General features: G+C 40.7%; 1 protein-coding gene across 1 annotated transcript in view; it reads right to left on the bottom strand.

The window, feature by feature from the left end:
- Nucleotides 1-27188, bottom strand: part of MPDZ (multiple PDZ domain protein) — a gene marked incomplete at its 3' end in the record, with an annotated part of 147969 nt that overhangs the window by 120233 nt on the left and 548 nt on the right. The window lies entirely within an intron of this gene.

The following is a 27188-nucleotide window of genomic DNA, read 5'->3' as shown; positions in this document are numbered from 1 at the left end:
CAATTGGGGAAAAAGAAGACATATGTAAAACCTTAGACAATAAAAAAAAACAAAGGTGTACAAAAACAAACAACTCAAATTTAAATAAATAAAATGCAAATTTAACTGAACATCCATTATTTTACCCAGAAACCCTACTTATCTATATATTACCTTAGAATAAACCTCAAATTTTCAAAATCATTTTTAAGGCCTTTATGATTCCTGCAAAACTTCAACATAATGACAGAGCTGCCAAGTCCTTTAGAAATCTCTGAAGACTTTAGCTGTGAGACCATAGGATTCTCCAACGATGGGCCGGTTACACCAGTTTCAGCAGAGGATAAAAATCCAATAGAATATTTGGTTTTACTGATAAACAGAAACTTAATAACTGACTAATCATTTTACTTTTCAAAAAGTTGTACTGGTAATGTGTACGCACAGCTTTTATGTAGTAGACAATCAGTGCTTGAGACATAAAACAAACCATTCTGCCCAATGCAGATTATATGGCAACTAACAAGTGAAAATATGTTTTAGGCTAAAAATAACTCTACTAAGAGAAACTGTCCCAAATGCACACAATTTTCTAGTTTTCTTAAACAATTCTGACTGTAAAAGGAATACAACATTCAAAGCTTGCTGCAACGGTTTGCGGCTTGTCAAAGTTGCTCAGCATCTGTTACTGCATTTAAATTCAGCATTTGTCCCATTCATAGCTGCACGGGCACCACCTGAAGTTAGCAGGCAAAGGCAAGGCTGTAGTCATTTGCAGGCAGTTTGTCATAAAGTCAATTGGCCATGACAACAAAACTTAACACTTTCAGTCAAAATTCATATTCTAGTATAATGTGACTGATGAACTATTGCTCCAAAAGCATAGAAATGACCCACGACCCACCAGCATCACGCAGACATCCAACAGAAAACACTCAGCCATTTAGCATCTGTTCTGAACTTCTCCCTCGTTCTTTTTTTAAAAAATTTTGTTTTATTGCTTAAAGTATTACAAAGAGTATAACATATGTCTCCTTTTTTTTGCCCCCCTTGACCTTCCCCCGGCCTCCCCTACACCCCAGTGTCTTGGTTATGCTTATATGCATGCATACAAGTCCTTCGGTCTCCCTCGTTCTTATAGGCTTGATTGAATAAACATTCATGAACAATATTTTTATTTTCAAGTTAACATTTATGAATTTTTTGAATTCCTTCAATAACAGAACTTATTAACTCATTTTACACCACCCCCTGATCCCCACACACATGCACATCAAAGACAAGCAAGTATCAAGGAACCTTGCCTTTACAACACACTTTAAATACTGTTTAACAGCCTTGCCCTCCTTTATAAAATGGAAAGATAAATCAGACCTGCCCAAAGTGAAAATGCGGAAGGGGATGGAGGGGTCACAGGGTTAAAAAAGAACTCAAATTCTGTTATTCCTATTCACCAACACATGGGCTACCTACATGAATGACATGTTGTTGGGTGGAAGAATTAGAGAATTGAGGACACAGTCTGGGAACTCACAGGCCAAGTGACTAAAGGAAAAAACTAGTAAACAGACACAAGAAAACAAGGACACCAAACCCAGAAAGAAACAGCTTCTGAGACCCCTGCACAGGGTCCTGAAGAACAGGTAGGACTTGGGACAGAAGGAATAATGAAAGCGCCAGGGTGCACAGTACCTTCTGAGAACTGCAAGGAGTTTCATACACCGGGTCTGGGGCTGAAGGAAAAGGAAGGACAGAGGCAGAGGTGATGAGGCTGGAGAGGTGGGTACAGACTAAATGATTGAGGGCCCTGCATACCATTCTTAACCAGCTTAAATATTTAATTCTGAAGTTTATTTTGGTACAGTGAGTTATTTTGTTTCAGAAAGGCCACTCTGATAATGGTGTGGAAGACTTGTAAGAAGCAAGAGAAACTGACAAAAAATAATGTCAGGGAAGGGATAATTTTTAAAAATGGAGATGAAAGTGAAAATTAAATAAACATGGGAGACAAATTTAAGAATTAATTAAGAGCTACAAGTAACAGGACCTGGCGATGTGGATGTAATGAGGATGAGTCCAGCATGAATTCCAGCTTTGAGGTGCTGATTGGATGGTAATACCAATATATAAAGACTAGCAGGTCAGTGGCATGACTGTTTTAGAAATAAAATCTGTCCTTATCAAGAGTTTCAAAGGCTGAATTATTGTACCTTATAATGTTGCTATGAATTGAATTGTATGCCCCCAAAACTCACATGTTGAAGCTGTAACCTTCCATGTGATTGTATTTGGAGATAAGACTTCTAAGACCTTATAAGGAAAGAAAGAGATATCACTCTCTCCCTCCCTCTCTTCTTCCTCCCCTGTCTCTCCACATGCAAACACCAAAGACAGGCCAATTGAGGACAGTGACCATCCACAAGCCAGACAGTTCTCCCAGAAACCAAACCCTGCCAGATCTTATGGCAGACTTTCCAACCTACAGAACCATGAGGAAATAAATGTCTGTTATTTAAGCCACACGCAGGGGTCCTCAAACTTTTAAAACAGGGGGCCAGTTCACTGTCCCTCAGACCGTTGGAGGGCCGGACTATAGTTTAAAAAAAAACTATGAACAAATTCCTATGTACACTGCACATATCTTATTTTGAAGTAAAAAAACAAAACGGGAACAAATACAATATTTGTATTTGCATGTGGCCCGTGGGCCGTAGTTTGAGGACCCCTGGCTATGGTATTTACTATGGCAACCCAAATTGAACAGGTAAGGGCAAAAGTAGGTTTACAGCTGTGAATATGCAACGCACAAAGTTTATTCTTGTATTATTAGTTATTGTATTATTTCCCATGAACAACTATAAACCTGCTTTTGCCCCTACCCTGTAGATTTCAACTTTCCCACAGCCCCTGCTCCAAGAAATACACTATTACACACTATGCTATGCCCCTCTCCTCCAACCAGAGCCAATGGAACAAGGGTTGGGCTCCTTACCCAAAGGAAGACAATCTTAAGTGCTGATCTGAAAGGTAGAATGGGCTAGAGCCGTGGTCAGCAAACTGCGGCTCTTTGGCCCCTTGAGTGTGGCTCTTCCTAAGCCTTAGGAGTACCCTAATTAAGTTAATAACAATGTACCTACCTATATAGTTTAAGTTTAAAAAATTTGGCTCTCAAAAGAAATTTCAATCGTTGTACTGTTGATATTTGGCTCTGTTGACTAATGAGTTTGCTGACCACTGGGCTAGAGTCTCTCCTGGGAACTTAAGAAGAGAAACATTCAGAGAATAAACTAGTGGAGCCAGAGTTGAAAAGATGGAAGGAGGATGAGTAAAGGAGGAAGAGGCACATGCCAGCCTGAGTTATGAGAGAACAAAACAAGTCAGTTGATACGAGACAGAAGAACACAGCTTGGGAGACCCAACACAGTCAACGGGATGGAAACAGACTGATTGGTCCCTAAGATGCAGTCACTGGCATTCTTACAATGAACTCCATTTGGCAACAGGTAATTAGTGTGAGGCTCTTCCTTCCTTTCAAACAACCTGCTTTGGTACAGCACCATACCATCACATCCCAAACAAAGCAATCCCCCCCAGCACTCCCGCTTAAGAAGTACCCTTCCTCCACGTGAACACTCTACTTCCAATAAAGACCTGAGGGAGCTACAAGCAAAGATAACTATGAGAGGACCACTGAGATAATGAAGCATCCTTAATTTCATCAGAAAAACAAGGCATGGGGTAGCCGCTATTATGGCAGATGAGTAAAATGGTATGAAGTATTCCGTTTTGATCAGTGCCTGAGAAAAGCCATCAGGTTTCAGCTAAACAAAGCATTCACCCACTATCGAAATAGCAAGGCTAGATCCAATTGATAAGGTTTCATTCTAAAAATGAAACCACAGTAACTGAGAACAACATTTTAAATAATGGTATTTTTAGCAAAAATATTCCAGACTTGAGAGGCGAGAAGTAATAGTTTCACTGCAATCTCCACTAGAAATAGGAGCCACGTATGTATGTCAAAAATTTAAAAAACACTGAAAAACAGATATGGAATTTATAAACCAGGGGGGGGGGAGATGAAATAAAGGCTAAAACAATCTACAAGAGGTGGGGAACAGAAAAAAAAGTAACAGTAAACACAAAAGCAAGGCGGCTGAAATAAATCTAGATTTCTGTATTCATAATAAATACTAATGGGTCGGACTCACTTATTAAAGAATAAATCCATTAATCCAGATGTCAAAAATGAAACTGAGCCCTGGCTGGTTTGGCTCAGTGGATAGAGCACTGGCCTATGGACTGAAGGGTCCCTGGTTCGATTCCGGTTAAGGGCACATGCCTGAATCACAGGCTCAGTCCCCGGTGGGAAGCATGCAGGAGGCAGCAGATCAATGATTCTCTCATCACTGATGTTTCTCTCTCTCTCTCTCCCTCTCCATTCCTCTCTGAAATCAATAAAAATATATATTTTGAAAAAGACTCCATCTTTTTAAAAAACTGTTTAAAAATGAAACAGATTTGCATAATAACTATATTTTGATATCATTTATCTATATTTGTAAAATGTATAAAATATATGCTACAGATAAATATGTACATATTAAAATCTACATTTGACATTTTTCATAATAAAAATTAGGAAAATACTCTATTACAGAGATTTTTCAACCTCTTTTCATCTCATGGCACATATAAACTAATTACTAAAATTCTGCAGCACACCCAAAAATGTATTTTTTGCCAATATGACAAAAAAAAAGAGTATACTTTTGATTCACTGACACCGGACAGCTATTGCTGTGTTAGCTGTTGTCATTTTTTTTAATTTGAGTATTACATATGTCTCCTTTTTTTGCCCCCCTTGACCTTCCCCACAATTTAAGAGAAAAGACTTCAGTGTCCCTGACTAAAAGAGTCAGGCACTGCATGTTTTAAAAATTCTTGTGGCACACCAGTGTGCCCCTTGTGACACATCAGTTGAAAATCACTGCTCTAATATGAGAAAGCAGCATATTAATCCACAGTATGCTGACATATATAAATCAAAATCATTACTTTGACCAATAATCCACGTACTCTAACCAAATTTTGGTAAAAATAATATTAGCTCATTCCCTTCCTAGGAATTTCCTACTAGGGACAACAAAAACCAAACCTGTTGCAAAGAAAAATATATATAACACAGAAGTTAAAATATTTTATTATAGCCATACTTACACAACAAATGTATGTATACTAACAAACATGTTCATTAAATTATTTTGGTTTTGAAAGTTACTTCCTTTCATTTTTGAGATTGTTGGCCTGAGGTGAAAGGTTCATTGTCTTTTCTAAAAGTATACATGTTCTTACCTTAATTGCAGATTCCTTAAAGCACAAACTAGCTTTATAAAGACATTTTACCAGATTCACAGTCACTTCCAGGATAACTAATTATATTTTGGGACGCTTTTGAGTTAAGCTCCCATATTTATTGCTCACACCCAACTATGAAGTCAATTTTAGAATTAGTTCCCCAAAACATGTAGCTCACTGGCAAGCTAAAGCTCACTGAGAGGTATGGTTAGATGACAAATTAGTTGTACTAGTATGTACTCTGCAATTAAAATCTCTGCTGCTATTATTAATCAGCTGCCTATTTGAAAGACTGAACATTCTTTTTTTTAATATAGTACACAAATCTATTCTATGATCTATTTCTACTTATTTCCTTCCTCCTCCACCCTCATCAAGAACTTTTTTAAAAAAACAAGCAAAATGAATACACAGATACATGTTAGATAACTATAGATTCCAATATTTTCTCTCTGGACACCCTTTTACATATTTTCTATCTATAATGTTCGCTCTTGATACAGCTGTATCAGGACAGGGGCCCTCAATTGCTAATTCACACTAAACATGATGACTCAGAGAAAAGATTTAGATGCCCCTGAGACCAAAGATTTAGGCTCTTGATACAGCTGTATCAGGACAGGGGCCCTCAATCGCTAATTCACACTACACATGATGACTCAGAGAAAGATTTAGATGCCCCTGAGACCGAAGATTTAAACTCCTGTGCTCTCTCACTCCCGAGTTAAACTCAGGGGAATTTAGGTTTCTTGGGCTGTTTGCCCCTGTTGTTTCCCGAGTTAAACTCAGGGGAATTTAGGTTTCTTGGGCCGTTTGCCCCTGTTGTTACCACATTTTTCAGTGCTAAACACCAAGACGCAACAGGCCTTCATGCTTCTTAGGCAGAATCATGCAGAGGATTCCTTCAAGGGCTGTCCTTGCAGGCAAACAAAGGCAGGCCGCTAGGGGCTCATAAAGCACTCACTCCAGCCACCTTCTATTCTTGGGGAAACAAAAACTGGGCACAGGGATTAACTCCGTGCCCCAGAATTCCCAGGAGCCGTTCCTCCGCCGCCAACAAATCCTCCAGAGAAATTACTGTGGGTCCCTGCCTCCTGCCCTTTTACTGCCTGGAAGGGGGCAGTTCTCCAGTGGGCCCAGGGAGGCTCTGCCCACGGTGCTTAGAAAAAGCAGGGACACTCACCGTGTCCCCCTGAGACCCACAGGCTGGCAGCTGCCCTGTGCTAGGACTTGTTGGTTGCTGAAGGAGGTAACGGTAAGAAGACCTCTGTGGTTCCTCAGCCCCCCTCCCAACTTATTTCCCCACCCAACTACCTTACGTTCATGCCCTTCACCAAAGATCACTTCCACTGAGTTTGTGAGGCCTTCATGTTGATAGTGGGGCAGAACAATATGTGGATTTGTCAGCGGTGACTGAATGATTCCTCAGGGTCAAGTCCTAAAACAGCGATTTTCAACCTTTTTTTTTTTTTTAATCTCATGGTACACATAAATTACTAAAATTCTACAGGACTAAAATAAAATATTTTAAATTTTTTGCTGATCTGACAAAAAAATAGGTATAATTTTGATTCATTCACACCAAACGGCTATTGTTGTGTTGGCTGCTGTCATTTTTTTTTTTTATTTGACAATCTAAGGGAAAAGAGGTCAGTGCCATGACTAAATAGTCGGTATTGAATGTTTTCAAAATTCTTGCATCACACCGGATGAAAATCACTCTCCTAAAGTACAGTGAACAGGAACCACTTCCCTAAGACAGACAAACCTATGGAATTGGGAGGTGGGAAGGTAGAACAAAATATTATAACCTTCAACTTATTTCCCCACCCAACTACATCACGTTCATGCCCTTCACCAAAGATCAGTTCCTAGGGCTTTTCCCCATAACTTTTAAAGTAACTCTACTACCCACCCACCCCCACCCCCATTTCCCTATTATTGCTCCAAACTGTTTCTCCCATTCTGGAATCTTTTCTACAAAAATTATGAAGAGTGCCGTCTGTCATATCGCCTACTTAGTATCACCGAGCTGTAAGAACTACACATAATTAGATATTTTTATCCTTCCCCATCAATCAGTGCCTCCTAAATTCAGTTTGTGCCTTTCATAATTTCCCTTTGCTGAATTTGGACAGGAATAAAGATCAAGTTTCAAACCTTACTTCGAAAAAGACAGGCTCAAATTTCTAACAGGAAATCCTCTGGGAAGAAAACAGCATATTGGAGTGACATCTACCGTGGCTGTTTCCCTTTCCTGTACAATGCCTGTGGGGACCAGTGGTCTGCAACCCCAGGAGGTTTAGTGTTAGCTCTTTACTCTGAGAAGCAAGCATCACGCGTGTACTAAGCAGGGCTCATGAATGATATCTCTCTCTCTCTGACCGCACTCTGCAATACTTTTCATGGAGCAATTTAGAACTCTTAAATTCATCCAGAAGAAGTCATTTCAAATTTATCTGAAATTATTAATGCTTAATAAAGTATTAATGCTTAATAAATTGTTAATGCTTAATAATTTCACTTATCTGAAGACATAAGAAAATTTTGTGAGCTTTTACTCATTCTAAAGCATAACTTGCTAACACGACATTTCACAGATGTGGAAATACAAGGTCAAAGAGATGACTTTCTCAAGGTCACATAATTTGAGCATTTTATTAAGCAACCATATTTCTACAGCCATTATTATGTGGAGGTACTGAAAGTCTATGTAATAAAACATCAACAAGTACCTGAAAGTTTCAGCCAAAAATAATCTAATTCAGCTCCAAGAAAATTTGCAGGCAGAGAAGAAATTACAGGCTTAAAAGCCTTACTCAATCACATTGGGTGTGTATCCTGAGTAGATTCCCTAAGTAACAAACTGTTTAAATTTCCATGCCATTTTGCTGATTAAAAACAAAAAATAAGAACCAACAACAATTTTATTCCTGTTACAAATTTATCACCAAATACTCCCTTCAAGAGGTAACAGTTTTCAAATATATATTCACCCTTGGATGTCTAAAATGTAGGCTTGGTTGGAACACTCAAATGAAAGCAGTCATTTATTTGACACTTTTAGAAACTGCTATTCAGTAACAGCTAATAACACTGCATTTAAGAACTGATTGCTATTGCATCTACTGTAATAATGACTTCTCCAGAGTATAAAATAGTTCTGTAAGTGAGATTTTTAGGCAAGCAGCCACCATTAATTTTATTGTTTGAAAAAGCTTTCATATCTCCTTAAACAGAGCATGTGGTTTGCACACATGCATTTCCCTGAAACCTAACAACAACTTTGTATTAGATACACCCAATTTCAAGTAAGAATATTGAGGCTCAGAGAGATAAAGTGTTTACCCTTACATTCATGAAGTTTTTTAACAGAGCAAACATGTAAAGCCAACCTAAGTCTGACTGACATCAAGGCAAGTCCCTTCCACCAAATCATAGCTCTAGGCTCTAATAAGAATATTAAAGAAAAGCAAGCCCTGGCTGGTTTGCTAAGTGGTTAGAGCATCAGCCAATGGGACGAAGGGTCAAGGGTTCAATTCCCAGTCAAGACCAAGCATGCGGTGTGCAGAAGGCAACCAATCGATGTATCTCTCTCACATCGATGTTTCTCTCTCTATTTCTTTTTTTCTCTCCCTCCCTCTCTCTTAGTCTCTCTCCTCCCCCCTTCCGCTCTCTCTAGAAATCAATGGAAAAAAATATCCTTATGTGAGAATAAAAAAAAAAAAAGCAGAAGAGCAAAAAGGTATTTACCTTCAGATTAGTCCCAGGCAGCTATGCTTTCACAGTTCCCAGACTGCTTTATAAAATGCTCTTAAAAGAGCACACCATCAGATTTTGGCCAGCACCAAACCCTACTGGAGCAAATTCCACTTAATGGGGTCAGCCTCACAGAGCAGGTCATACACTGTGTTTGGGTCAATCCTCATAGTTCACCTTTTCCCTCTGCTCCAAACTGTTTCCCTTACTCCCTCACAGGTGCTAGTCTAAGAGCTCCGCCAATAAAATTCCTGCAAGCATATCTCCTTCAAAGAACCTGTTTCCTAAAGGATTTACTAGGGCATGATAGATTATTATCTGCAAATGCATGGCTTTGGGAGCATTACATCTCCATACCTACTGACCCTAGGCTGGGCCCTGTCACTTTAGCACAGCAAGGTGAGAAGTGACAAATGCCACTTGCCAGCAGAAGCTGTAAGAGCCCTCAAGTAGTGCTTCTACCATCTTAGTCTTCCCTCTGCCTGTCATAGAGCATTCAGGACGGGCCCTTCAGCCTGGGCTCAGCAATGAAGAGGATACAGAGCTGAGTCAGAGGTGGCCCACAATTAATATGTCATGTGAATGAAAAGTAATGTTGCTTCAAGACATGAAGATTTGGAGATTGACAGTACAGTATAGCAGTCCAAGTGGGGTGATATAAAGAGATCCAAATTATAACCTCAAATGATACTTTTAAAAATTCCCTTTCTGCTCTGGCCAGTGTAAGTCAGTGGGTTGAGCATCGTCCTGTGCAACAAAAGGTCACAGGTTTGATTCTTGGTCAGGGCACATACCCAGGTTTCGGGTTCAATACCCTGTTGGGGTGTGTATGGGAGACATCTGATTTATGTTTCTCTCCCTCGCTCTCCTTCTCCCTTTCTTTCTCTCTCTAAAATCAATAAAAACCTATCCTCGAATGAGGATTTAATTTTTTTTAATTTAAAAATTCCCTTTCTCCATTTTCTTTATTCAGAACATCTCTAACATTTAGTACCTGTCCTTGAAACTCCTCTTTCCACCAATGAAATTCAACTGTCCACTAAAATTTAACTTCACTTCTCTATACTACACCCACCTGAGTGAAACAATATTAAGAAATGAGGTCACGGCTGACCAGTGTGGGTCACTGGTTGAGCATTGACCTATGAACCAGGAGGTCATGGTTTCATTCTCAGTCAGGGCACATGCCCCGGTTTCAGGCTCTATCTCCAGTGCAGGAGCCAGCCAATCAATGATTCTCTCTCATCATTTATGTTTCTATCTCTCTCCCCCTCTCCCCTCCTCTCTGAAATCAATAAAAATATACTTAAAAAAAAAGAAATTCGGTCACTACCTAAATTTAGCAGGATACAAAATTAATATTCAGAAATTAGTGGAATTTCCATAAACCAATAATGAACTATCAGAAAGAGAAATTAAGAAAACAATCCCAATTACTATTGCAATAAAAAATAAGGTACCTAGGAATAAATTTAATCAAGAAGGTAAAAGGTTTGTACTCAAAATATTATAGGATATTGAAGAAAGAAATTGAGGAAGACACAGTAAAAGCATATACTGTGTTCATGGATTGAAAGAATTAATATCATTAAAATATCCATACTACCCAAAGCAATCTATAGATTCAATTCAATTCCTATTAAAATACCAATCACATATTTCACAGATCTAGAAAAAAAATATTCCAAAAACTTATGTAAAACAAAAAAACCACATATACTAACAACCCCAAATAGCCTCAGCAAGCTTAAGAAAGAACAAAGTTGGAGGCATCACAATATCGAATATCAAACTATACCACAAAGCCATTATTCAAAACAGCCTGGTACTGGCATAAGAATAGCATGTAGATCAATAAAACAGAACAGAGAACCTAGAAAAAAACTCACACCTTTATGGTCAATCAATATTTGACAAAGGAGGCAAAAGCATAAAATGGAGTAAAGAAAGTCTCTTCAATAAAGGTGTTGTAAGAATTGGACAGGTACAGGCAAAAAAAAAAAAAGTAAAGAAAAGAAACTAGACCACCAATTTACACCATACACAGAATGAACTCAAAATGGATAAAAGACTTAAATGTAAGTCTTGAAACCATAATCATTCTAAAAAATATATAGGCAGTAAAATCTCAGACATCTCCCTTAGCAATATTTTTGCTGCTATATCTCCTCGGGCAAGGGAAACAAAATAAAAAATTAACAAATGGGACTATATCAAACTAAAAAGCTTTAGCATAGCAAAAGAAACCAACAAAATAAAAAGGGAATCCACTGAATGGGGGAACATATTTGCTAATGATACATCTGATAAGAGGTTAAGTTCCAAAATATATCAAGAACTTACACAACTCAACACCAGGAAGACAAACAATCCAATTAAAAAATGGGCAAAGGATTTGAATAGATACTTCTCCAAAGAGGACATACAGATGGCCACAGACATATGAAAAGATGCCCAATTTCACTAATTTGCAGAGAGATGCAAATTAGATACCATCGCACACCTGCCAGAATAGTTATCACCAATAAATCAATAATTAAGTGCTAGCTAGCGAGAATGTGGAGAAAAGGACACCCTAGTGCACTGCTGGTGGGAATGAAGAGTGATGCAGTCACTGTGGAGAACAGTAGGGAGCTTCTAAAAAATTAAAAATGAGACTGCGTTTTGACCCAGCAATCCCACTTCTAGGAATATCTATATATATAAAAGGCTAATACAGTGGGGCCTTGACTTACAAGTTTAATTCATTCTAAGACCGAGCTCGTTAAGGAGCTCGTTAACTCAAATTACTCTATCAACTCAATGCAAAAAATCGGCAGAGAGACAGCTGGTATCTCAAAAAACTCGTTAGTCAGGACACTCGTAAGTCAAGGCCCCACTGTATGCTAAGTGTCCAACCATCTAACCAGTTGCTATGATGCGCACTGATCACCAGGGGGCAGATGCTCAACGCATGAGCTGCTGAGCTGCAGTGACTTGGCAGCAGCCGTTCTTGGTTTGACACACCCCAAAACCAGAGAGGAGGGAGCCCGATTCCTCACGGGGCCACGTGATTCCACCTTTGGCCATGGGTTATGTTGTTGCTGGGGCACTGTCAGCCCCGAATCTGGTTTACTGCACACTGTGTTTGTGTTCCATACCCTGTAGGACAGCAACTTTGCAGAGTGCCCTCTCACACTCCAGGACCCCTCAAGGGATGTCGGAGAGCCGGTTTCAGCCCCATTCTCGTAGGCCAGGCCGAGGGACACTACCTGCTGGAGGGACCCCACTCACTGCAGGAGGTTGGCTCCAGGGCGTGGCCGACCATCTTCTAATTAATTTCCTTTCAATGTGCACGAATACATGCACTGGATCACTAGTATCCTAAGAATCCCGAAACACTGATTTGAAAAAATATATGCACCCCTGTGTTCACTACAATGTTATTTACAACAGCCAAGATCTGGAAACAGCCTAAATGCCCATCAGTAGATAAGTGGATGGAAAAGCTGTGGTACATTTAATAAATGGACTACTACTCAGTCACAAGAAAGGAAATCTTATATTTTGTAACAGCATGTATAGACCTGGAGATTATTACGCTAAGTGAAATAAGCAAATCAGAGAAAGACAAATATCATATGATCTCACTTATATGTGGAATCTAATTAACAAAATAAACTGATGAACAAAATAGACACAGAGGCATAGATGCATGGAACAGACTGACAACTGTCAGAGCAGAGGATGGTGGGGGAAATGGGTGAAAGGAAGTGAAGAGATTAGCCAAAAACATATACAAAACACACAGACATAGACAACAGTGTGGTGATAACCAAAGGGAAAGGAGGGTGGGGGTAGGTAGAGTTGGGCAAAGGGAGGGAAAATGGAAAAGGAAAGTAACTTTGCTTGGGACCATAGGCGCACAATGCAGTGTGCAGATGATGTTTGAGGTGTACACTTGAAACCAGTATGGCTTTGCAAACCAATGAAACCCCAATAACATTGATTTTAAAAAAAATGAGGTCACTGCCTGGGTCCTCTACCCCAAGCATCTCCTCAGACAATAGCAGTGACCTCACTTCCTGACGATGGCCCCCCAATAGAATTTGGAACCTGGTAACCAGGCAGCCACATTCTATAACATCCCCTACCCGGAGACACTGGAGAGGACACCATGTTTTCATGTTGTCTGCCAGTGTCCTGAGGCCTAGGCCTCAAAAGAAGCAGCAATGACCAGCAGGGTTCTGAACTCAGCCCAGACGCCTGTGGCCCTTTTCAAGGTGGGACCCAGAGGTAACCCAGGGAGGCCCAGGGAGGTTTTGTTCCAGCCACATTCTATAACATCCCCTACCCGGAGACACTGGAGAGGACACCATGTTTTCATGTTGTCTGCCAGTGTCCTGAGGCCTAGGCCTCAAAAGAGGCAGCAATGACCAGCAGGGTTCTGAACTCAGCCCAGACGCCTGTGGCCCTTTTCAAGGTGGGACCCAGAGGTAACACAGGGAGGCCCAGGGAGGTTTTGTTCAGGCCAGGCTACCACTCCGATCCCACCTGAGCAACCCTATGTCCCCTCCCTGTGTGTGCATGGAGGGGGGAAGGTTGGGGAAGGGGGCGTAGAAGGGAGATTCATGTGGGGAGGGTCTGCCCAGAGCAGGAAAGGTTGAGGGCAGGTCAGATGCCTGGTGGACCAGTCATGTCCACACCCCAGGTCAAGGCTGGCTGGGTGGATAGGAAGTGTGGGCAGTGCCCTTTGCCGGTTGTTTATCCTAAGCCCTGGAGGTGAATCTCATTTGCCCTGGGAGGAGGTCTGTACAGACACAGGGCTGGGCTTGATCTAGGAGCAGAGGGTCCAGTGGGCAGAAGCAGCGTTGAGTAGGGCCGGGCTGGGCTTGAGGCCTCCTGACCCACTGCTGATCACTGTCATTGCAGAGCTCAACCCAGGACACGAGGGAGCAGAAGCTGGTCAATAAAGACCCCCAACCTGTCTCCACCAGTGAGGGGCAAGTGAGCCACACAACCAAGGGCCAGAGCAGGCCCGAAGTGAGTGTGGCCACCGGCAGTGGGGGTGGGGGTGGGGGTCCTCTTGGGAACCAGTGCCCATGGATGGCTGGAGGACTCCTTCCATGAAGCCATCCAGTTTCCCCAGGCAGCTCACGACTTCCGACTCCAACCTGGAGACCTGTGCCCATGTTAATCAAACCAGGCAAGATAACCTAGAGCCCAAGGCGGCAGAGCCCAATGGTGAGAAGGTGGGGGTGGGATGGGGGGTGGAGGTTCATGGGCGCTTATGGGAAAGGGTTGGTGCCAGACACACAGGGAGCACCCCTGAGACTGGCCAGGAGCAAAGACCAGCCTCAGACCACCCATCTGCTGTACTGCAGGTGGGGAGGACATCCTGTAGTGGGTCCTGGGCTGTGGCTGTACTGTGTTTAGGAGGCACATGGAAATGCAGGCACCTGGGTGATCTTTTCTCTTCTCAAAATTTTTCTCCTCCTCAGAGCCCAGGAGGCAGAACGGACTCCTGCTTTAACACTTGCTGTCCATTCCCAGGAGCCTGATCCAGGAGCAGACGTGGAGGGGTGTCACCTCAGTGGTCCTGCCACCTCCAGCAGCCCCTCCAGCTGCAGTTCTGGAGCCGTGGCTGGCCTGTGCAGCACCTCCAGACATGGCTGAGGACCCTCCACCTCTGGCTGAAGAATGCTCTCCATAATCTGCCCTCCTGGTCCCTGCCCTGAGGAGGAGCAGCCTGTGGAAAATGCAACAGGGGCAGTTGGAAAGCCTTCCTCCCAACCCAGGGCAGGAGAGAGGTGTCACATCCCTGTGGTGCAGAAAACGCTGGAAAGTCGGTGCTTCTAAAGGGACACAGGGCAAATACAGGCACTTCCAACCAGAGGCAGGGTAGCCGCCAGTACATGTCAGAGATGCCCCCCTCCCTGATGGGGACACACCCACGGTCAACACTGAGGGGAGAGCACTGTCACCTTCAGACTGGCAGCTTCTGGTCTGGTGGGGACCCGCCCTGGGGACAATGTGAGGCAGCAGAGACCCCAGCAGATCCCCTGGGGAGAAGGGGAAGGCCCCTCCTCTGGGAGAACAGTGAGCAGGACCTGACAAAGTCCCACGGGGCACACCCGCACTGGCTCCCCCTAGGAGGTTCCCCACAGAAACTCTTGCACAATTGTTCAGAGATGTATTTTTGAGACTCCCCATCAGAGCACTGATGAAATAGCCTTCGGAAATTTTTAAAAAACCCACTAATGTCCATGGAGAAGGGATGGGATCCACCAATCCTGGTCCACATGGACGAGGGAAGCTGAGCAGCTGCTAAAGTGGGTACAGGGGTCTCTATATGCCTGGAGATAAAGACCTCATGAGAGACATGTGACCCACTGTCTGCATCCAGGATCCTACCTGTTAGACCCCCTAGATGTGATGTCAACAGGCAGAATCGCATATGGAGAATGAGTCTGCCTGTGACAGAGACAAACAGAATGAGAGAGGCAGAGCCTGAGAGATACCCACCGAGCCACCTCTGGGGTGAGACTTGCAAATCTCTTATCGTCTCTTTGAGGTGATGTCTAAAATTTTTATAATGCATGTATGACTTTGATAGTTCTAAAAATATTAAATTCATACATTCAATATTATCAATTTAACACTCATCTAAGGAGTGAAGTACATTATATAGTTTTCAATTTTTAAAGGATTTATGACAAAAAAATAAAGGTTTATTATAGTACATAGTCAATTATAAAGTAATTCAGAATCAAGTAAAGAACTAAGTGCTTCCAGGGAGGAGAGCATATCTCCCCACAAAAGCTATTGCTATCATCATTTTGACTTCTATTAATCTCTGGACACTAATCTCTCTGTTTTGCCGTTTCCAATTTGCTATCAGATTAACCATGTTTATTAAATAAGTAACCCCTTAAAACACATAAAATTCCATCATTTCTGGACTGGGACTGACTTGTAAATTGCACCATGTTTTCCCTATGCAGTAAACAAAGCATGTGGCTTTAGACATCTCCTTTCCCATTGCTGGAAACTACACATACTTTTTGTTCTAATGAGGAACTTCAAAATCGCCCCCTTACAATAGTTCAAAGAGGTAGAAATGAAGTCAGTAATTGCAAACTCCAAAATTCAGTTTGCCAAAGAACTGACACTTATTTAAAAGTGTTATCTACTAGAAAAGACAGATGGGGAGGGAATAAGTTTGCTGTATAGCAAGACCCAGATAAACATATAGGGGAGGAAAGGAGAAAGAAAAAATGAGGTGAGGAAGCTAAAAGAGAGAAGAGATAGAAAGATGGAGTGGCAGCAAGATAACTTAGAAAGCGCTCAGAAAATTCCTTAGCATTCACCAGGGTAACAGGAGCTGGAGCAGGGTGTCAACTGAGGTTACAAATGCTCAGGAAGGACTGAATCATTTCCCACCCAAGTGAAATCTGATCTTGCTCAGAAAATGAGAAATGCTATTGAGGCACTGGGCATTATTATTAACAACAGTATTAGCAACAGAATGGCTAACTATTGTTTCCTAGCTTTAAGAAAAGCAATAGCCGCCCTGCCCCTGTGGCTCAGTGGTTGAGCTTAGACCCAGGAACCAAGAGGTCTCTGGTTCCACTCCCAGTCAGGGCACATGCCCTGGTTCCAGGCTTGATCACCAGTGGGGGGTGTTCAGGAGAAGCTGATTGATGATGTTCCTCTCTCATCAGTGTTTCTATCTCTCTATCCTTCTCCCTTCCTCTCTAATAATCAATGAAAAACACATTTTTTAAAAAGGAAATCAACAGCCAAAAAAATTACATAAATATCGTATTTCTATAACATATTCAAAAACCCCACTGTATTATTTCCGCAAGTTTTAACTAAACACTTACATTTCTCCCTAGGCATCGGGCACAGGATCCTTCCACTCTCATTTAAATGAACATGCACTTTTAATTTGATTTTGAATTCATAATTTTGTTACTTTTTATGTAAGAGGTCCACCCCACATTCTATAAACTCCACCTGCTCCAAATCTGTATGTGTCTATATCTGAAGCATAACTTCTGAGCTCTCGATTTAGTGGAAAACAGTAATTACACTGCAAATGATGCACTGAATTCTGTGCGAGGACAGAGGAATCCAATGCTGGCACCATGAGTCAGAAAGAATTTGGAGGAAATGTGACATGTGAATCATCCTGAAGGATGAACAATTAGAACCACGAGTAGTAAAAGCATCGCTTGCTAAGGGAAGGCCGTCTGCTAAGGCAATGAAACCATAACGAACACATGACTGTGGTTTTAATGTAATGACAGTGGTTCTATAGTACTAGGCCACCAAACTAGACAGGAGCTAGAAAAGCCATGTTTCCATATCTCCTTGGGACTCTGCCCTGCAGACAGGCATAGTGAGTAGATACAATGAGGAGTGGAGGAGAGATTACTAAAATTTATTTTCTGGAAAAACAAGTCTGGCCAAAGGACAAATAATTCACCAAAGAGACAAAAGAACTAATGATAGTACAACCATATGTTAGGCTGTTAAAACAGCCCTATCAAAAATAAGGTAAGCCTAGCATAAGGCAGTGGCAAGGAAAAAGAAAGGAGATACACTCATTAGAGGGAATAAAAAGATTCAATAACCCCTAGAAGTATGTTGGGGGCAGGTGGAATGAGTGAGAGACAGCAACAGAGATTGACTCTCTAAGTTTTTAATCTGGGAAACTAGAAACATTGGGGCATCCTTAGGTTAAACAAAAACCACGGAAATAGAAATGTCATCTGTTTTTAGAGGAAGAAGTGGAAATACATTCCTTTCCGACATATTGATCTTGAAATACCTTTGTAAAATAGGAATCACCAGAATTAAAGTGCCACGAGGGCAGTAATTTTTGTTGTTGATGGTTCTTTTTTTTTTTTTTCCTCACAAGGTTATAGCCCCAGAACCAGTAATATTGGCTGGCCCAGAGTAGGCACTTGATAAATATTTGTTGAAAGAGTGAATCAATTACATCTGTGAATGTAAGGTGGAAAGGATTCAGACATAGAAAAGAAGGAAATCACTAGCCTCTAGGTCAGTGGTTCTCAACCTTCTGGCCCTTTAAATACAGTTCCTCATGTTGTGACCCAACCATAAAATTATTTTCGTGGCTACTTCATAACTGTAATGTTGCTACTGTTATGAATCGTAATGTAAATATCTGATATGCAGGATGGTCTTAGGTGAACCCTGTGAAAGGGTCGTTCGACCGCCAAAGAGGTCGCGACCCACAGGTTGAGAACCGCTGTTCTAGGTGTTGCTGAAGTTAAAGCAGATTTGATTTATCGATAAGAAGTCATAGAGATGAACAAGAGGGGAGAATGGAGGGAGGATGGAACATTGGCCAACATGAACATTAAAAATATATATTATATTTTAGAATTATTTCCGTGGTAGAATCAATAAGAAATAAAGACCCTTCATGCTTGATCACACCAAATACCACACTCACAAGCACTCCATATACTAGGCCAGCAATCGTGTTTATTTAGCTGATACTAAATAAGGCTTACTTGACATCACTTTGCTTCCTATACCAACATGAAAACAAATTACTTACGGAAAATAACCTTAATAAGGTCAAGTTAAATATAGGAGAAGATAAAGTATCTTAAACAGACTTCACACAATTATCTGTAAGGTAAGTGAAAAATCCTAGTAGAATAAAAAACATACCAGCAAGTTTCAAGATTAAAGTCTCTCTCTGTATATGGAGGGGAATACTATAAAAATATGAAACTGGTCATAATCCTCTCTTATCCCCGTCCATACTCAATCAGAACATTCAACTTTGGATAATACGCATATACTCAAGAAAAAATGTCCACAGTAATAAAATCAGTGTTTTTCATGATCTGTACTAAAGAATTACTAGAGAAAACCTTGTATTCCTCTGTCAGCGAAGAGGTGTCACTGTCTGAATCAGCTGATAATCTTGTTAGTCAGTGGTAGTCTACATTGCTGAGAATACACTGAGGCAAAGGAGGGGGGAATGGGGACATCTGTAATAGTCAACAGTAAAAATAAGTTAAATGTGAAATATACATGAGGAATTACAGGCCAGGTCCAACCATATGCAAACTGATGAATCCAGAGTCCAGGAAAACTTTTAAGTTGTTATTTTTAGGAAGAACTTGATGGATTATTATGTCTGCAATTACAATATCTGTCTCTTAATGTTATGCCATGCATTACATATTTGACTGGCGATTTTGTATTTCTGTGGTTGATTATTCTTGTAACTGAGGAGATGATAGAAGGGGAGGAGAGGAGAAGAGGAACTGATGTATAGCTATTTTGCTGCAATAACATGAGGAATTTATTGAAATTAAAATTCCTTTTTGTCTGTTTTTGCCTGATATTCCATTTGTATTTATGTCAAGAATGAATTCACCTGAAAGATTGGAACAAAGTGCACACATTCACAAACAGGAAACAATATAATAAAGCCTGGACCACCGTTGGTGCAAAGGCAAAGAAAAACTAGTCAGCAAAAGGAATGAGAGTTTACACAGTTTACAGCATACTGGCAAGATTCCAAGTAGTTCAGATACAAAAAAAATATATTAAAAAAACCACAAATTAATATGAACCTATCTGAACATGAGCCCTAGAATCCTAGCCATACAAGATAAATTAGCATGGCCCAATTCAATTCCCTAATTACTGATTCACAGATAAATAAATATAATAGGTTACAACTATTTAGTTACCATATGTAATTCCATAGGACTCACTAGAGCCATCTTGACAACTGGTATTTTCTCTCTGAAAACATTTTAAAAGGTTTTATTCTCTTTCAAAAAACATGACTATTTGCTTCTTAATTAACTCATCCACTATTTAACAACATCCATTAACTGTATTTTACGATGCTACTCAAAGGACTAAATGTTAATCAGATTATAAGCCAATTTTTACTTTTTTGGTAATCCAGAGAGCACGTCTGCCTAAAATGGTGTTGTTTTGGGGTTTTGCCACTTAATTTCAATTAACTGATCAGAAAGTACAGACAGACATATAAATGCTTAAAGTGGCAAAAAGTCTGAATAATTTCTGCCAGAATATTGTGTATGCACACAATGATGATTATCCCCACTTCAACTCTTATTATGTTTGATGGTCTTAGTTGTAACATATACTACATGAAAATTATTTGGATAATTTAGGCACCAAATTACTCCTTTGTTAACCAATTCACTATATGGTTGTCACATAAATTTGTCACAAGCAGTGATAGATAAAGCAATCAAAAATAAAGAAGTGCAAAAAATTAGCAAGTCAGAAGCATTAGGCAAGCAGTCTGGAAAACAAAGCTTTGGCTCCCTTAGGAAACAGACCATGCTCTGCTTATACTCTTCACAAGATAGGATGCAAAAGCTGTGGTACTCATGTGACCTTTAAAAAAAAGTAATCACTTGCTATCTTTAAAAATTAGAAAACTTTAAATCTCTTCATTTTAAACTTACTGGTAGGTTTTTTAAAAGTATGACTTACATAGTTTCAAACTTCAAGTAACATTAAATAAGGGCACTTAAATTTTATGTTTATGAATACTGTCAAACACAAAAGTGTGACACACACAGTTGAAACCAAGAACAAATACTCTACAAGACAATGTACAAAGCATAAAAGAATCCTAAACTATTTAAATATTCCTGAATGGTATAGCTATATACAATGATCTAGTACTCAGCAATAAATAATAATGAATTATTAATACAGGCAACCTGGATAAATCCCAAAACACAGAGTAAAAGAAGTCAAACAAAAAGAATATACTGTAAGATCCCATTTATTAAAGCTCTAGTCTAGAGAATGTGAACTAATCTATAGGGACAGAAAGCAAGGCAGTGTTTACTTGGTGATGGGAGATAGGCAGAAGGGGAGGCTGGGAAGGATTACAGAGGGGCAGGAGCAAAAGCTTATGTCCACTGTCTTGACTGGGGGGCTGGTTTCTCAAAATTCAACAAAGTATACACTTTCAATTTGTGCAGTTCACCATGTCAATTGTAAAGTATGCCGCAATTAAACAATCTTTCCTCTGACTTGAGAAAGGGTGGATCCTGAATGTCCTGGTTCAGCACCCAACCAATGTCCACTGAACTTAATGGAGCTGGCTAGGGACCAATAATCCAGGCCCAGCGGGTGTTTCTTCTTTTGTTTTCCTACCTCAGAACAGATCTAAAAGTACTTTGTGACTCAGCCTGACCCAACATATATAGTCAGCAGATTCTATCAGAATAAAGAGGCATTCTGTGCTGTACTTTTCTAAGTGGGAAGAGAATAACTAACTACTCCCAGCAGAACCGTGAATGTGGAAGGAAGTGGGTGGGGTGGGAGGAAAGGCAGAACTCCAACTCCACTGAATCCTAGAGTTGAGGCCTCCCCAGGTCCTACAGTGGGAAATAAATGTCTCCCAGAGGCAGATTTCACACTTTGACTAATTAAAATTAAATACTCAGGGGAGGCTGGGAGAAGTGGGACATAGCGAGGGGAACATTAACATAAAGCTGTGTGAACTTTATCCAGTAATACCTTAGACAAACAGGACCTGCTAAGGGAGCCTAGCAATACTTAAGAAAAGCTGGGCATACCTGGGATAGATCAGATAGTATCTTTTAAGTTGTGGAATAATTTTTTAACTTCATGATTCTATCCTCGTGGTTTTTGTTAGGTCACTGATGTCCAGAGAGCACAGAATGATAATTTTTTAACTTCATGATTCTATCCTCGTGGTTTTGTTAGGCCACTGATGTCCAGAGAGCACAGATTTCCATGACCATTTCTACATCCAGTTCCCTGATACAAGGCATGCCAGGGGCCCACCCAATTCCATAAGATAAAGCTATTCTAGGATTAACTATAGGTCCAGGTAACAAATAACTGTAAGCAGAAATCAAGATTTAAACATGCATTCTCCACTGGTGTCCTGTGTGCCACATGGTAGTTAACCTCCTCAGAGTCAAGAGACATTGGTTCAAATAGATGCTATTAAAGAAGATATGGATGTTTAATAATCTCAGATCCCATTTCCTCACTGAGAAAATGAGCAATCAGTGAAATCTGTTGATCAACATCTCTACTTACCCGTTTGTTATATCAAGATAATTTAGCATCCTCAGTTCACAAACATGTGTTTTCTTTGGGGGGAAGGAGGTTGCACCTAGGTGATAGAATTACAGGTAAATTCTTTTTCCTTCTTTTAGCTAGTCTATGTCTTCCACATACATATTTTAAAAATATGCTTTTTTATTTTTTATCATAAAAAAGTTACCAGAAGAAATAATTATCTTACATATTTTACTCTAATTTTAAGATATAAGCACTAAACAGTAAACTATCTCAAAACATACTCAAATGCTCAACATTAAGACATCAACACAATCTAAATAGGTTTTTCCTCAAGATCTATCTCTCTCACTCTCTTCAGTGTGTGTGTTGCTAATATTTCTGTTTTTTCCTTTCTTACAAGTGTTTCCTTTTTCACATTCCCCTCATGCATTTATTTATATCACCTTAGATCTGGAGGTGGAGTTGTTTACAAGGAAATAACAATGAATGCTGTTTTCACAGATATAAATCAAGCTAAAAGGAAGATAAAAATATGTATTCCCTAGACCAAACAAATTTCACCACCACAGGCAGAAAAAAAAAAAAAAAAAAAAAGCAAGAACTTTAAGTCTCCTTTTACCTTTTTTTTTTTAAACTCAGCTGGCCAAATTTGGAGGAATTGCTTTAACAGTTCTCTAGTCTAAAGAATTGCTTTAACATTATAAATAATTATAATTTCAACACTTAAAAACATTTTCATTATTTTGTGATACAGCAAACATATTATTACTTTTAAAATCTTTTATCTTTCTGAAATGCGAAGATTTCTGGGGGGAAAAAGATTATGCCAAATATTTGCCCACAAAATATGCACAGGATATATACATAGTTTTTAGATGAAGGTAATTTAAAGAATAAAAAAATGCTGCTTAATCAGACTCCAAAACTATTATGAAAATATTTTATGACACATTTAAAAAGAAAATGAAGGCTCCATGTACAAAAACGAATGCCAATTTCCCAGTAAACACCAGGATAAAGAAAACAAGTGGCCTCAGGCCAAAGCTAAAATACCTTGTCCTCAAATAGCAGTTTCCTTTATTCACAAACATCAAATTACACAATAATACTTAGTTATACTACCACAACAGCCCCCACAGGACCCCCCTTCCTTACCCTGAACCAGTCCATTCTTCACGCTCTCACCAGTATACAGCCTAGTCTATGAGAGCCTTGCAGTCTCTTTAAGAACTCTTTTCTGGGAGACCTATGTCCCCAAATTTGTATGTTGAAATCCTAACCAGTACCTCAGAATATGACCGTATTTGGAGACAGGGTCTTTAAAGAAGAAAGGTTAAATGAGGTCACTGGGGTGGTCCCTAACCCAGTATGACTGGTGTCCTCTTAAGAGATTAGGACACAGGCATTCACAGATGGGAGCCCATGTGACGACAAGGGAGAAGGTGGTCATCTACAAGTAGTCAGCAAGCAATCCTATGTCTAATTTATTTGAATCCCTGTAACTTTTATTAAACATAGAACCTTTTATTCTTTTCTCTGTGTGTGTATTTTTCCAATTAAGATCATAAACTATAGCAGTATATTGATTTCGTGTTCTCCCTAGTGTCTAGCCCAAGACAATATGCCTCCGATTCCATCTATTACTGCCTACTAAATGAGTAACTACCTCGGACCTTCATGGGAAATATTTCACAGGAAGGCAATGGATTACTTAACATCAGTTTCCTTTATCTAGAAGTAGTTTTTCATCTCATTCTTACTTGCCCATGTGGAACTTCACTATAATTATTTAATCACAGTATACCAACTTTACCATACTAAATATAATTTCCCATCTGTATTTATATGGATGCTCTCCTATGAATGACACTAGTTTACAAGAGACAAAATAATGCCTTTCTTCTGGTAAGTATGGGGTTAATAATGTATGTGACAATGTAACTATATCAAACTAATGCCTACTTTAGGCAAAATGTGTTTTTCAAGCAGATATAACTGATTGGGAAATAAAATCCTATATAATAAAAGCCTACTATGCAAATTGACCGAACAGCGGAATGACCGTTCGGTGGGAGGCGGAGGCTGGCGAGCGGGCGGTGCCAGGCCAGCCAAGGCACCTGCCAGTGGGCAGAGGGAGGGGATGGCGATCGGTGGGCAGCGATCAGTGGGTGGTGGCGACTGGCGGTAGAGGGGTGATGGGGGGCAGGGCCAGCCGCTTGCCACCAGCGCTGTCCCCCGATCTGCTCACCAGTCGCCTCCCGAAAAGGGAGGCCAGACTGCGGCTTAGGCCCCATGGGGGACCGGCCTAAACCGTCAATTGGACATCCCCCAAGGGCTCCTGGACTGCGAGAGGGCACGGGCTGGGCTGAGGAACGCCCCCCACCCCTCTCACCCCCGAGTACAGGAATTTTCATGCACTGGGCCTCTAGTCATGATATAAGATACAGTCATTCACAGGCACCATCAAGCAGTTCTGAATCTATGGGAAGCTCTCTGCTTCTTTAAAGTACAGGACCTGTCACTGGCATATGTGTTGTTTGCTCCAGCATATACGGGGACATTTCCAGTCCAACACATCAACTTTAAGAACTCTGTTATGGGCTCAAGATATTTTATGAAAGTCACAGAGTTCTTTGTGCATATTATAAATATACAAAATGGAGCCAACCTGCAAGTCAACCTAAAGGAGTCAAGTCTATGATGTCAGACTTGGGATGTAATCTGGAGAGCATAATCTGCCTTTAACTCAGACAGTTATCTTCCAGGTACATTCATTTTCACATGCCAGCTTCTAAATCCCTTAATCTTAACTCTAGACAATGGGCTCACTTCTTTATTTGTAAAGCACAGCCTCCCCGCCAGCAACTAAAGACTAAAGTCCTGCATCAAGACAAAATTACACTTCAAGGATTCCCATGAATGTGGCCTGAGCACACCCACCGTGCTGAGCTATAATAAACTCTGGAAAAGGCCTCTACTCCCTCACAGTATATGTGCAGTTAAAAAGTATCTAAAATGAAAAGACATCTTTAAGGGCCAAACAGAGCAATTTCTACATGATAGGAATTTGGGGCACAATAAAAATTGACTGACACATCTCTTCTCCCAAGCCACAACAGTCAGACCTAGGAAATAAAAGGAAGATATGTATTAAGGAGAGAAGAAAAACCAGAAACAAAAAGAGAGGAGAAGAAATACTGAAAAAGCCAAGGAAAGAAAAGGAACACAACTAAGAGGTATGGTACCCATATGATTGACCTATTATTAATATGTTGGAGATAAATTTTATCAGTTTTTTGTTAGTTTTAGCAAGTGAGGTAGAAAAGAGGAGTAGGGAAGAGTTCACACTAGCTTTGCCTTGCCCTCTGAAAAGAACCCATGACATGCTCTAACCCCTTGTTCTCTTTACCTAAATAAATAAAACTATAGTCCTCAAACCTACTCAGGTAACAGAACAGCTAGAAGTTACTAGAACCCATTGCAGAAAGCCTTGAAATATAGCCATCTATATTAAAGTTAAAATATGTAAACACACAATTTCTGCTCATCAGAAACTCCAGTTTATCCTAGATTCCAACAGAGAAAGATACCAAAAAGTTGAGAATGAAACTTGGACCAACACACTGATTTATAATTAGTTGAATTATGGAGGGGGGAAGTCTGCCAGTTCAAGGGGCACCAGAAACAGGGCCTGAAAGGCAATAAAAATAAACAATGCACCTATCACAAAAGGGTGTATTTAAGCAATATTTTTTCCTTACAGAGCAACATAGTAAATATTTCAGACTTTGAAGGGTATACACCTCTGTCTCAGCTATGCAACTCAACTCTGCCATTATCTGTGAAAGCAGCCATGCACAGCAAGAATGAGACACTGACAACAGGATTAAGTGTGGCTGTGCTCCAACCAAACTTAAATATGGACACACATTTGATTTTCATATAATTTTCACATGAGAAACAGTCTTTTGATTTTGTCTTTCAACCACTTAAAAATGTACAAACCATCCCTAGCTCCTAAACCTTAGAGACAAAAACCACTGCAGCAGGTCAATTTGGCCTATGGCCCTTAAATCTACAGACCCTCTGCTTGTTTTGTTTGAACCTAATGTGAAGTCTGAGCAGGAATAGAGCCCAATCTATACAGTACTCCATTAAGGAGCAGCATATCTAGGCATCCCAGGCAAGATTACGCCCTCCCCACCCCTCCCTCAGGCGAGGCACAGGTGCATCCATCCAGAGCTCTCTGCATTGCATTAGAAGTTCAAGCCAAGGAACTTCAGGGTTTTTAAATACAACTGTTTACTTAAATTCTACCAGGCACTAAATGCATATATTACAAATGTAGATGATTCAACCTTAAAAGAAAAAAAAAGTTCATTATAAACACCTGCACCAAACCATCCCCTGGTTCGTTTTTCAGATCAGGTGTTATTTATTCTGTAAAATGTATCCTAAATGAGTAATGTCCACCCAAGCACAAAAGGATGTTTACACCACAGCTGTCCATCAAAGCTGGAGGATAGATAGGCCACTCTTCACATTCTTCCCCTCTCAACATCAAAACAACACGGAGGGGTTTCCTTCAGGCCTGGCAAAGCCATGGTCATCTTATCTGCTGATACCCCTGAAACCCTAGTCGCCACCCCAACCCTCCCCACCCAAGGCACACAGCGCCCCCGCCCGGGTTCCTTCCAAGCAGCGCAACTTCAGCAGCCCCGCCCGCGGAGATGGCCCGAGATGTCTCACGTTCCCAACTCGCCTGGCCCCGGCCCCCGACCAGCGGCGGCCACCTCCCGCCCTCGCAGGGCCCCTCCTCTTCTCTGCGGCCCCAGCTTCATTTTCCAAGGGATCTGCAGGAAATATACTGGCCTTTGTGCCTCTGCTAAGAACGCCAGCCAAAATGTACACCATCACCACCGCCTCCACACACGCAACTCCCCAAGACACAAGGCGTCTCCCTAACCGCGCTTCCCCCGGAGCATCCGGCATCCCGGGTC

This window comes from Myotis brandtii, unplaced genomic scaffold (genome assembly GCF_000412655.1).
Source record: "Myotis brandtii unplaced genomic scaffold, ASM41265v1 scaffold30, whole genome shotgun sequence".
Classification (NCBI taxonomy): Eukaryota; Metazoa; Chordata; class Mammalia; order Chiroptera; family Vespertilionidae; genus Myotis; species Myotis brandtii.
Note: the sequence above shows the minus strand (reverse complement) of the source record. Positions and strands in the feature narration are given on the sequence as shown.